The sequence below is a fragment of the Mobula hypostoma genome, chromosome 22, assembly GCF_963921235.1.
Source record: "Mobula hypostoma chromosome 22, sMobHyp1.1, whole genome shotgun sequence".
NCBI lineage: Eukaryota > Metazoa > Chordata > Chondrichthyes > Myliobatiformes > Myliobatidae > Mobula > Mobula hypostoma.
The window spans coordinates 40,697,287-40,709,703 of NC_086118.1; the positions used below are offsets into that span (position 1 = coordinate 40,697,287).

At 42.1% G+C, this 12,417-nt stretch overlaps 1 protein-coding gene across 3 annotated transcripts in view; it reads right to left on the reverse strand.

The window, feature by feature from the left end:
- LOC134336530 (retinal rod rhodopsin-sensitive cGMP 3',5'-cyclic phosphodiesterase subunit gamma) overlaps positions 1 to 9,208 on the reverse strand; it is a 32,530-nt gene extending 23,322 nt beyond the window's left edge. For 2 of the 3 annotated variants that reach the window (XM_063030808.1, XM_063030806.1), the window contains exons 1-2: positions 9,079 to 9,208; positions 7,919 to 7,985 (exon numbers count right to left, since the gene is read on the reverse strand). The gene's annotated coding sequence lies outside the window, so the exon portion shown is untranslated. Of the gene's footprint in view, positions 1 to 7,918; positions 8,094 to 9,078 lie in introns of those variants that run through there. The other variant, XM_063030807.1, reaches the window with a different exon arrangement.
- Positions 9,209 to 12,417: the final 3,209 nt, after the last annotated feature.

Sequence of the window (12,417 nt, forward strand, 5' to 3'; positions counted from 1 at the left end):
TCCACGCATCCCCTCATGCCCTAAATAATCCAGAGTCAATCAATCTCTGCCTCAAACTTACCCAATGGCTTGACCTCCACAGCCATCTGTGAAAACATTGGTAACCAAATGCCCAAACTAAGCTAATCGCTTCAACCTGCACAGTCTCCATTTCCTTCCGCTGCCTGTACTTTCACATGCCTACACAGGAGCCTCTTGAACACCTCTGATCTGTTTGCCCTCACAGCACCCCAGGCCAAGCATTCCTGGCACCCACCAGTCTGTGTAAAACAAACTTGCCCCGCACATCTCCTTTGAACTTAACCCCTCTCATCTTAGATGAACTTAATCCCTCTCACTTTAGATGTTAAATTTGGTTAATTAAATAATCTGGATTAAAATTCTTGTATCAACATTCATAATGCACAACCATTGAGTTATACTCTAGATTTAAATCCATGAGGCTCATTAAATGCTTCAGGAAAGGGAACCTATTTTTATTAATCAGAATTTCTGAATCAGTTCTCCAAACCTATGGTGAACTGGGTGACTTCTAACCACTCAGTGAAATGGTGCATCAACATACAGAGTTCAGGGACAAGGAGAGGTAGCGATTACCATAAGACAAGACAAAACAAAGGAGCTATTCGGCCCATCGAGTCTGCTCCGCCATTTTATCATGAGCTGATCCATTCTCCCATTTAGTCCCACTCCCCCGCCTTCTCACCATAACTTTTGATGCCCTGGCTACTCAGATACCTATCAATCTCTGCCTTAAATACACCCAATGACTTGGCCTCCACTGCCGCCCGTGGCAACAAATTCCATAGATTTACCACCCTCTGGTTAAAAAAATTTCTTCGCAACTCTGTTCTGAATGGGCACCCTTCAATCCTTAAGTCATGCCCTCTCGTACTAGACTCCCCCATCATGGGAAACAACTTTGCCACATCCACCTTGTCCATGCCTTTCAACATTAGCCTTGCCAATGGCACCCATGTCCTGTGAAGGAAGTAAGAAAAAGTTGACTGCAATCTGGGCCTGATTTGTTTGTGTGTGCTGAATCCACCCTGCTGATCTCCGGGCCAAAGCAATCATCCAAGGTACATCATCATTTCCTCCTCTGAGTACCATAGACGTACTGTAGACCTATTTTCCTTCTGCTCTCCCCTCAGCAGGCCGTGTATCGTTCTGCACAAGAGTGTCCGTTCAAAATATCAAACATCATGTTGGCGACAATTTGCATATAGAATGAGATTGTATGTTGCAGATGCAAAATTGCATTAGAAATGCCTTCACTCTCAAGAGCAGCAAATACTTATATCTACCCCAAGCCCCTAACCTATTTGCTGTTTGTCATACTTCAGGTACCTTGGAGTTGATTATCAACCTGCACGCCTAAGTGACTGGTGAGCTTAAATCCAGCTAATCTGCTTTCAGACAGGTAATTAAGCATGGCGAAGCCTGATTCAAACTGCAGTTCTTGGTAATTGGAATTAATTTAAAATGATGTATTGCATAAATCCACTCTGTCATTGACTAAACCAATTTAATGTTATGGTACTGTTGTGCATTAGTGTTTGCATGTAATCGCTATTTCATGAATAGGAATGCATTAGGCACACTGTTGTTTCTTTCCAGATATCATCTTGTTCTCTTCAGTTACCTTTTATGCATCATCTTGTTTCTTTTCCTCGAAGAAGCTGCTAGCTAATCACCGATAAATGTGGGGCAAAATCTATCTCGTTGTTACCTAGCACCTTATTGTTTACCTACTCTGTGCTTCCTTTGCAGCTGTTACACACTGTTCTGCACTCTGTAAACACAAGAGATTCTGCAGATGCTGGAAATCCAGAGAAACGGACACACACACACACACACACACACACACACACACACACACACACCAGGTCAGGCAGCATCTATAGAGGAGAATAAACAGTCAAAATTTTGGGCCAAAACCCTTCATCAGGACAATGAAGGGTCTCGGCCTAAAACATCCACTGTTTTTTCTCCTCCATACATTCTTCACTGTGTTATTGTTTTGCTTTGCTCTACCTCAGTGCACAGTGTCATGTTTTGATCTGTATGTACAGTGTGCAAGACAAGCTTTTCACTGAACCTCGTTATACATGACAATAATAAACAACTTCTAGTTCCAATTCCAAATGGAGAGAGGAACTATCCAGTAACGCAACACATATTGGTAAGGACCACGCTACTTGTATAATGTGACCTTCTGCTCTGGCTGCAGCAGTCATAGAGTCATAGAACACTGCTGCACAGAAACAGGCCCTTCAGCCTATCTAGTCTGTGCCGAACCGTGAATCTGCCTAGTCCCATCGACCTACAACTGCACCATATCCTTGCCATCCATGTACCTATCCAAATTTCTCTTAAATGTTGAAATCAAACCACTTACACTGGCAGCTTGTTCCACACTCTCATCACCCACTGAGTGAAAAAGTTCCCTCATGTTCCTTTTAAACATTTCACTTTTCTCCTTTAACTCATGGCCTTTAGTTGTGGTTTCACCCAACCTCAGTGGAAAAAGCCTGCTTGTATTTATTCTACCTATAGCCCTCATCATTTTGTATTACTCATTCATATCTCCCCTCAATATTCTACTTTCTAGAGAATAAAGTTCTAAACTATTCCAACCTTTCCTATAACTCAGGTCCTCAAATCCCAGCAAACATATAACCATAAAACAACTACAGCACGGAAATAGGCCGTCTAGTCTGTGCGGAATGCTTACTCTCACCTAGTCCCGCCGACCTACACTCAGCCCATAACCCTCCATTCCTTTCCTGTCCATAGAGCTATCCAATTTTACTTTAAATGACAATATCGAACCTGCCTCTACTACTTCTGCTGGAAGCTCGTTCCACACAGCTACCGCTCTCTGAGTAAAGAAGTTCCCCCTCATGTTATCCCTAAACTTTTGCCCCCTAACTCTCAACTCATGCCCTCTTGTTTGAATCTCCCCTACTCTCAATTGAAAAAGCCTATCCACGTTAACTCTATCTATCCACCTCATAATTTTAAATACCTCTATTAAGTCCCCCCTCTACCTTCTATGCTCCAAAGAATGAAGAACCAACTTATTCAACCTTTCTCTGTAACTTAGGTGCTTAAATCCAGGTAACATTCTAGTAAATCTTCTCTGTACTCTCTCTATTTATCGACATCTTTCCTATAATTCAGTGACCAGAACTGTACACAATACTCCAAATTTGGCCTCACCAATGCCTTGTACAATTTTAACATTACGTCCCAACTCCTATACTCAATGCTCTGATTTATAAAGGCCGGTATAGCAAAAGCTTTCTTCGCCACCCTATCCACATGAGATTCGACCTTCAGGGAACTATGCACCATTATTCTTAGATCCCTCTGTTCTACTGCATTCTCCAATGCCCTACCATTTACCATGTATGTCCTATTTTGATTAGTCCTACCAAAATGTAGCACCTCACATTTATCAGCATTAAACTCCATCTGCCATCTTTCAGCCCACTCTTTTAACCGGCCTAAATCTCTCTGCAAGCTTTGAAAACCTATTTCATTATCCACAAACACAAGGAAATCTGCAGATACTGGAAATTCAATCAACACACATCAAAGTTTCTGGTGAACGCAGCAGTCCAGGCAGCATCTCTAGGATGAGGTACAGTCGACGTTTCGGGCCGAGACCCTTCGCCAGTACTAACTGAAAGAAGAGTTAGTAAGAGATTTGAAAGTGGGAGGGGTAGGGGGAGATCCAAAATGATAGAAGAAGACAGGAGGGGGAGGGATGGAGCTAAGAGCTGGACAGTTGATTGGCAAAAGGGATATGAGAGGATCATAGGACAGGAGGCCTAAGGAGAAAGAAAAGGGGGAAGGGGGGAAGCCAGAGGATGGGCAAGGGGTATAGTGAGAGGGACAGAGGGAGAAAAAGGAGAGAGAGAAAAAGAATGTGTGTATATAAATAAATAATGGATGGGGTAAAAGGGGGACTTCCGCTAATGCCCCACCTCCCCCTCGTACCCCATCCGTTATTTATTTATATACACACATTCTTTTTCTCTCTCTCCTTTTTCTCCCTCTGTCCCTCTCACTATACCCCTTGCCCATCCTCTGGGTTCTCCCCCCCTCCCCGTTTTCTTTCTCCTTAGGCCTCCTGTCCTATGATCCTCTCATATCCCTTTTGCCAATCAACTGTCCAGCTCTTGGCTCCATCCCTCCCCCTCCTGTCTTCTCCTATCATTTTGGATCTCCCCCTCCCCCTCCCACTTTCAAATCTCTTACTATCTCTTCTTTCAGTTAGTCCTGGCGAAGGGTCTCGGCCCGAAACGTCAACTGTACCTCTTCCTAGAGATGTTGCCTGGCCTGCTGCATTCACCAGCAACTTTGATGTGTGTCATTATCCACAACACCACCTATCTTAGTATCATCTGCATACTTACTAATCCAATTTACCACCCCATCATCCAGATCATTAATGTATATGACAAACAACACTGGACCCAGTACAGATCCCAGAGGCACACCACTAGTCACTGGCCTCCAATCTGACAAACGGTTATCCACCACTACTCTCTGGCATCTCCCATCCAGCCACTGTTGAATCCATTTTACTACTTCAATATTAATACCTAACAATTGAACCTTCCTAACTAACCTTCCATGTGGAACCTTGTCAAAGGCCTTACTGAAGTCCACATAGACAACATCCACTGCTTTACCCTCGTCAACTTTCCTAGTAACCCCTTCAAAAAATTCAATAAGATTTGTCAAACACGACCGTCCACGCACAAATCCATGTTGACTGTTCCTAATCAAACCCTGTCTATCCAGGTAATTATATATACCATCTCTAAGAATACTTCCCATCAATTTACCCACCACTGATGTCAAACTTACAGGCCGATAATTGCTAGGTTTACTCTTAGAACCCTTTTTAAACAATGGAACAACATGAGCAATACGCCAATCCTCAAGCACCATCTCCGTTTCTAATGACATTTGAAATATTTCTGTCAGAGGCCCTGCTATTTCTACACTAACTTCCCTCAAGGTCCTAGGGAATATCCTGTCAGGACCCAGAGACTTATCCACTTTTATATTCCTTAAAAGTGCCAGTACTTCCTCTTCTTTAATCATTATAGTTTCCATAACTTCCCTACCTGTTTCCCTTACCTTACACAATTCAATATCCTTCTCCTTAGTGAATACCGAAGAAAAGAAATTGTTCAAAATCTCCCCCATCTCTTTTGGTTCCACACATAGCTGTCCACTCTGATTCTCTAAGGGACCGATTTTATCCTTCACTATCCTTTTGCTATTAATATAACTGTAGAAACCCTTTGGATTTATTTTCACCTTACTTGCCAAAGCAACCTCATATCTTCTTTTGGCTTTTCTAATTTCTTTCTCAAGATTCTTTTTACATTCTTTATATTCCTCGAGCACCTCATTTACTCCATGCTGCCTATATTTATTGTAGATATCTCTCTTTTTCCAAACCAAGTTTCTAATATCCCTTGAAAACCATGGCTCTCTCAAACTTTTAACCTTTCCTTTCAACCTTACAGGAACATAAGGATTCTGTACCCTCAAAATTTTACCTTTAAATGACCTCCATTTCTCTATTACATCCTTCCCATAAAACAATTTGTCCCAATCCACTCCTTCTAAATCCTTTCACATCTCCTCAAAGTTAGCCTTTCTCCAATCAAAAATCTCAGCGCTGGATCCATACCTATCCTTCTCCATAATTATATTGAAACTAATGGCATTGTGATCACTGGACCCGAAGTGCTCCCCAACACATACCTCCATCACCTGACCTATCTCACTCCCTAACAGGAGATCCAACACTGCCCCTTCTCTAGTTGGTACCTCTATGTATTGCTGCAAAAAACTATCCTGCACACATTTTTCAAACTCCAAACCATCCAGCCCTTTTACATTATGGGCTTCCCAGTCTATGTGTGGAAAATTAAAATCTCCCACAATCACAACCTTGTGCTTACTACAAATATCTGCTATGTCCTTACGTTTGCTCCTCCACTTCTCCCTCCCCATTAGGTGGTCTATAATACACCCCTATAAGTGTTACTACACCTTTCCCATTCCTCAGCTCCACCCAAATAGCCTCCCTAGACGAGCCCTCTAATTTATCATGCCAGAGCACCGCTGTAATATTTTCTCTGACAAGCAATGCAACACCTCCCCCTCTTGTCCCTCGGATTCTATCGCACCTGAAGCAACGAAATCCAGGAATATTTAGTTGCCAATCACACCCCTCCTGCAACCATGTTTCACTAATAGCTACAACATCATACTTCCAGGTATCAAATCCATGCTGCAAGCTCATCCAACATTCTTACAATGCTCCTATCATTAAAATAAATGCATTTAAGAAATTTTCCACCTCTTACTCTCTGTTTATCACTAACAGTGCAAACAACTTTACTATTTTCTTTTACTTCCTTCTCCCCTACATCTGTTCCAACACTCTTGTAAATTTTCTCTGCACTCTTTTAATCTTACTTACATCTTTCCTGTAGGTAGATAACCAAAACTATACACAATACTCCAAATTAGGCCTCATCAACATCTTGTACAGCTTCAACATAACATCCCAACTCTTGTAATCAGTACTTTGATTTTTGAAGTCTTATGTACCAAAAGTTTTCTTTATGACCCTATCTACCTGTGATGCGACTTTCCATAAATTATTGGATCTGTATTCCCAGAACCCTCTGTTCTACTGCACTCCTCAGTGCCCTACAATTCATATGAAGGACCTACCCTGGTTTGTCCTCCCAAAGTGCCACACGTCACACTTAACTGCATTAAATTCCATCTGCCATTTTCAGCCCATTTTTGCAGAGGTCAAAATTCCACTGCAAGCTTTGATAGTCTTCCTCCTGTACTTAAATGAAGTGGCCGTGGTCTTCTGCTGATGTAGCCCATCCACTTCAAGGTTCGATGTGCTGTACATTCAGTGATGCACACCACTATTGTAATGTATGGTCACTTGAGTTACTGTCACCTTCCTGCCAGCTTGAACCAGTCTGGCCATTTTCCTCTGACCTCTCATTAACAAAGCATTTTCACCCACAAAACTGCCACCCAATGGATGTTTTCCATTTCCCGCACCATTCTCTGTTGTGTGTGAAAATCCCAGGAGATCAGCAGTTTCTGAGATACTCAAACCACCAAGTGTTGGGCACGTGGCCAAGTGGTTAAGGCATTTGTCTAATTATCTCAAGGTCGCTAGTTCAAGCCTCAGCTGTGGCAGCGTGTTTGTGCCCTTGAGGAGTGGCGCCCCACACAGACTTCCAATCTGCGCCTTGTAAGGCATGAAAATGCCCGACACAGGCCTCTCATGGTCTGAGTCAACATTCCCCCTCCCCCCCCCATCTGGCACCAACAATCATTCCACAGTCAAAGTCACTTAGATCGCATTTCTTCATCGTTCTGATGTTTGGTCTGAACATCAACTGAACCTCTTAACTGCGTCCATATGCTTTTATACATCGAGTTGGAGCCACTGATTGGATGATTAGATATTTGCATTAACAAGCAGGTGTGAAAGTGTACCTCATAAAGTGGCCACTGAATACATTTTCCAATAATTTGGTGAAAGAGATACTGAGACACAGGGTGGAGTTATAATGTCTCATACCATAACAGCATCCTGGTTGGATTACATTAGAGGCCTGGTTCATTGATCCAGGGAAGTAGGTTCAAATCACTTGAAAGCCCCTGCAGAAATTAAATTCAATTAATTAAATAGATCTGGAATTAAACTGACAGAAACATGAATGGTGACTGTGAAAATACTGGATTGTCATACAGCCCATTGTGTTCACTAGTATCCACCAGGGAATCCAATCTGCCATCCTCATCAGATCTGTCAGACATATGATTCCAGACCCACTCTTACCTGTTTGTTCAGTTCAGGCATTGAGGGATGGACAATAAATGCTGACGTTGATAGTTATATCCGCATTCTGTGGACCAATAAGTAAACAGAAAGTTATGGTGCTGTACACTTTTAGAGAGAGACATGCCTCTAAACTTAAAATGTTCTAAGAAAGGAAGAATGCATTTGAAATCAAATTAATTGATCGTAAGCAGTGAATGTGTAGATCAATAGTATCACAGCGGTGTCTACTCTGGTAATACAGTGGGTCCAATAGTCACTGGGTTCCCATTCATTGATCAGGTCCCCAGCCTCTCAGCTCAAACTTCTTCCTTTTCAAGGCCCACAAATTTATTCCTTGCTAATCTAAACATAGACACAACAGAGACTCAACGTAGTCAAGCATGCGTCTTGACATTCAAGGTCAAAATATAGATTATAAATTATTTAGTTATTCCTCCCTTGCAATAAATTTGATTTATTAATTTCCATAAATGCTGCCTCATCTCCTAGGTATTCCCAACAGTTTCTGTTTTTATTTCAGATTTCCAGCATCTGCAGATTTTGCTTTAACAATTTAATTACAGTACTTACTTCCTTAAAGCAGTGGAATAATCTTGCTTTCCCTTCTTAACACAATGCTGGAATGGATTGTTTTGGTTACTGCTATTGAAACATAGAATTATCTAGAATATACAGTGCAGAAGCTTGCTTGGTTTCAATACCAATTAAGCCATCACATGAAACACATTGTTATGGAGACCACATTTAGTGCTAATAAATAGAACCTGATTAGTCATCAGCAACACTTGAACAGGTTTATATATATAAAGTAGTTCTTGCTTCTCACTTGTTAAGCAATTAAATAGTTAATGCACAACAGAGGTCAGACCATCAACAGTGTTATTAGTGTCTATTACGCTAGTGTGTGCTTAACCTCATTTTAATCAGCTCTTGTTAACGTAATGCATGGTAATACAGCTGTGTTAAACGCAAGTGGTTCTAATGGGATTACACAATCCGGGAATATCAAATACAAGCTGCCAACTGAGATGTGAAATAATAGCACAATGCTTACTTGCTGCTGAAATCTATCATTAATTAACAGAGTAAAATATTGCAAGCCAGTTATCCTCCTCTTTGAGAAAAATAAATCTTCCGATTGGTATTTCAACACTTACATTATTCAGAGGGTGGATCACCAGATGAGATGTTGCTTAACCACAGAATTTCAACGATTCCGCATCTATGGTTTGGATTTGGCGGGGGTCACTGCTAGAATATCAACACTTGTCTGAAAATGATCATGGCCACGCAACGCCAAAGTTACCCAGGCTCCCTTCTGCCACACGTTACCTGCAGACCATGGTCAAGAAGAAGTCACCTGACATGATCCCATTTGCCAGCTGTTGAGATATGAAGGATCATCTCTCAGCTGAGCTACCACAGGATTCCTGGTAGTCATTGGAATGCTAACTACCGTTAAAGCAAAGAGAGGAAGCAAAGCAAAGAAGAATAATCTATGCAATAATTTTGTTTTGATTTGTTTACCATTACCTCAGCATCTTTACCTCATTTGTTCATTAAGTAACTGAGGGATAGCAGTAAGTTAAATTAACAAAATGCTCTATTAAGCAAACTAACTTGCAAATATGTACTTGTTTGCTTGCTTTATTTGTTTGTTTGTTTATTTATTTATTTATTGAGATACAGTATGGAATAGGCCCTTCTAGCCCTTTGAGTCACACCTCCCAGCAGCCCCCCCCCCCCGATTTAATTCTAGCCTAATCACGGGACAATTTACAATGACCAATTAACCTACCAACCTGTACATCTTTGAACTGCGGGAGGAAACCGGAGCACCCGGAGGAAACCCACAAGGGAGAACGTGCACACTCCTTACAGACGGCAGCGGGAATTGAACCTGGGTCACTGGTACTGTAAAGCTCTGTGGTAACTACTACGCTACTGTGCTGGCCACAGTACACAAATGGACTGGTTCTGAACTGAAACAGTTGGAGCAACATGTTCACATGCCACATTTCTTGAAGGGGTACATACTCACAAAACATAGGCCACATATGCTGCAATTATGTAGCTGGCTCTGGCAAGACCACATCCATTTCACACCACTAAAAAAGATTAATATTTTATATTATGTGCATTTTTTTACTTCAGCTTTCCACTCACTAAACATTTTTATTGAAGTGTTGCTGTATCAGAGCTTTTGTCATTGTCGATCACCATGTGAATTTTTTGCCTAAACTGACTTCTTATTCATGACCCATCACTTGAGGAAGATGTTGTTTCCCCCCCATCTAGTCTCTTCCACATCTTCCCGAAACAGCTGAGGGAATTGGGGTGATGGGGTGATGGGGGTGTGGGTACTACTGGGGAGCATATCTTCCATTTCCTCGTACATTCTTCTGATGACGAAGACTCCATACACCTCACATCTCCAGAACAGCCTGCAGTACTTTACAGCCAGTAAATCTTTATTAAAAATACTACCACAGATACACACAGGCGAGATTTTCTAGCCCACTACACCTCAAGAGCAGCACTGAGTTAAATAGTCAGGTATTTTGGTTCATGAATAAATATTGGACTGTTGGATGGGACTCTTGCATTTTCTTAAACAATTCCTGAGAAATGTATACATCCATTGATCTGCATGTTATCATATACAATGGAGGAGGAGAAGATGACGACGTGACGCAGCGTGTGCGGCCTCTCCGGTGAATGATATTTGTTATGTGTCAAGTAGGGTACCGTGCACAATTCTGATTTGATGGAGACAGACGTGAGAGTACAGAGGAACATCTGTAGAAACTTCTGAAATGCCTGCTTCGCTGTCGCTGCTACTGTGTGGTAATCGGAATCTCTGGAGCGGAAGGCCCCGAAATCCTCGGCTTTGCTTGTTTTGGTGGCCGGGGCGAAGTCGAAGGTGCTTGGCAGAGGATGGCGCTCAGGAGGCTGTGTCGGAGGGTCTGGTCGGAGGCTCGAAGTTTTCGGACGGATGGACTCAGTGTCGGCTGTGGTCGGGTGCTTCCAATGCATCGGCAGTTGTCGGTGCCTGGAGATTTATGGCAGGGAGTTTCCCCCTTTTGCCGCCTGCTATCGGGGATTCAGGAGTCGATCGGGACTTTGAGACTTATTTTTACCGTGCCCATGGTCTGCTCTTTATCAAACTATGGCATTGCTTTGCACTGCTGTAACTATATGTTATAATTATGCGGTTCTGTCAGTGTTAGTCTTTGGTTTGTCCTGCTTTTCTGTGATATCACTCTGGAGGAACATTGTATCATTTCTTAATGCATGCATGCATTTCTAAACGACGATAAATGAGGACTGAGTGTTCTCATAATCTAAAATTTAGGGAAAACATTGATTTTACAGATCTCTAACACAGAGCAGAATAGAGGGGAGGTTGGTGGAAGTGCTTCCTCATGGTTCTAATGACCTGACCTCAGTCCCGACCTCCAGTGATGTTAGTGCTGGATTTGCATGATCTCCCTGTGACCATGTGGGTTTCCTCCTCAGACCACATGCGGGCAGATGGGATTAGTTTTGGTTCGGCACCATAGTTGGCACAACAGCTGAGGCCAAAGAGTTTGTTCCTGGCCTGTGTTCTATATTCTGGTTTCCTCTCACGCCCCAAAGACAACTGAGTTTTTGGGTCGACTGGCCACTGTAAGTTTCCCCTAGTGAGCGTCTGAGTGGCAAATCTAGGCAGATTTAATGGGAATGTGTAGAGAATGAAATGGAATTAGTATAAATGGGTACTTGATGGTTAATGTGAGCACAGTACACTGAAGGTCAGACTGTTTAACAGATCTCCTGTATGATAAGATGGAGGCTTAGCCACACAGTCTACCTTCTTATCGTTTACCAGGACTCCACATTTTCAGTAGTTTTTACACTTTATTCTACATCGTTATTGTTTCACACTGAGTTGATTTGTATCAACTGATTGCAACGCTAGCTAATCGCTGTATCTTGGTACACGCAACAATAATAGATCAATAACAGTACACTTTTGTCCCATTTTTGCGTCAATGGTTTTTTCCTGTTTAATCTCCTTTGTACATTCCTGTTTATACAGTATATGCATCACAGCCACATAACTGTGGAAAACCTCTTCCACTTGTGTATCATTCATTTTAAAAGATCTAAGCATCTTATTAAGAAAGGTGGTCATCACAGTGACATTTGTTAACCTGAACACAAGACTTAATACATTCTCAAGATTAAAGAGATGAGTTATTAACTTCAAACTTTCTGCATAATCACTCAAAGAGTTGAACTGCATGTGCAGGTAACGAGAGCTGTATAACCCATTTCCTTCTACCTTGGGCCACAAACTTATCAGTCACCCCTGCTGTGGACAACTTCTGGAGGTCCAAGATCCGTATGCTCCACAGCCGCTGGACTAAGTGTGTAAATGTAGGAGGGGACTATGTTGAAAAATAAATGTGCTAGGTTTTCTAAAATTGACTCCTTCTACCTTAGGCCACAAA